The sequence below is a fragment of the Calidris pugnax genome, unplaced genomic scaffold (genome assembly GCF_001431845.1).
Source record: "Calidris pugnax isolate Ruff unplaced genomic scaffold, ASM143184v1 scaffold27, whole genome shotgun sequence".
NCBI classification, from domain to species: Eukaryota; Metazoa; Chordata; class Aves; order Charadriiformes; family Scolopacidae; genus Calidris; species Calidris pugnax.
In genome coordinates this window covers 11452667-11452921 of record NW_015090893.1, presented here as the reverse complement: position 1 = coordinate 11452921, position 255 = coordinate 11452667, and the positions used below count along the sequence as shown (strand labels likewise).

Here is a 255-nt window from a genome sequence, read left to right as displayed (position 1 = left end):
GGAGGGATGTAGGGGCTGAGCCGGGTCCCTGTCGCTCCCCGTGTGCGTGGGAGGTCAGGCGCGGTGTGCGGGGGTGCTGCCGTGGGAGGGGGGGCGGCCGCCTTCCCCCGAGGGCGGGAGGGTTCGTGTGGGGAGGGGTGCGCCCCGCTCCCCCTGTCACCGGAGGGACGCCTCGGCGGTGGCCGGGGAGGGGGGGAGAGAAACAGCATCCTCCCCTTGTAGTGGAGGAGGAGGAGGGGAGGAAGAGGAGCCTGG

The 255-nt window shown here is 74.1% G+C and overlaps 1 protein-coding gene across 1 annotated transcript in view; it reads left to right on the top strand.

Moving 5' to 3' along the window:
• GALNT10 (polypeptide N-acetylgalactosaminyltransferase 10) overlaps positions 1 to 255 on the top strand; it is a 92017-nt gene that overhangs the window by 998 nt on the left and 90764 nt on the right. The gene's annotated exons all lie outside the window — the stretch shown is intronic.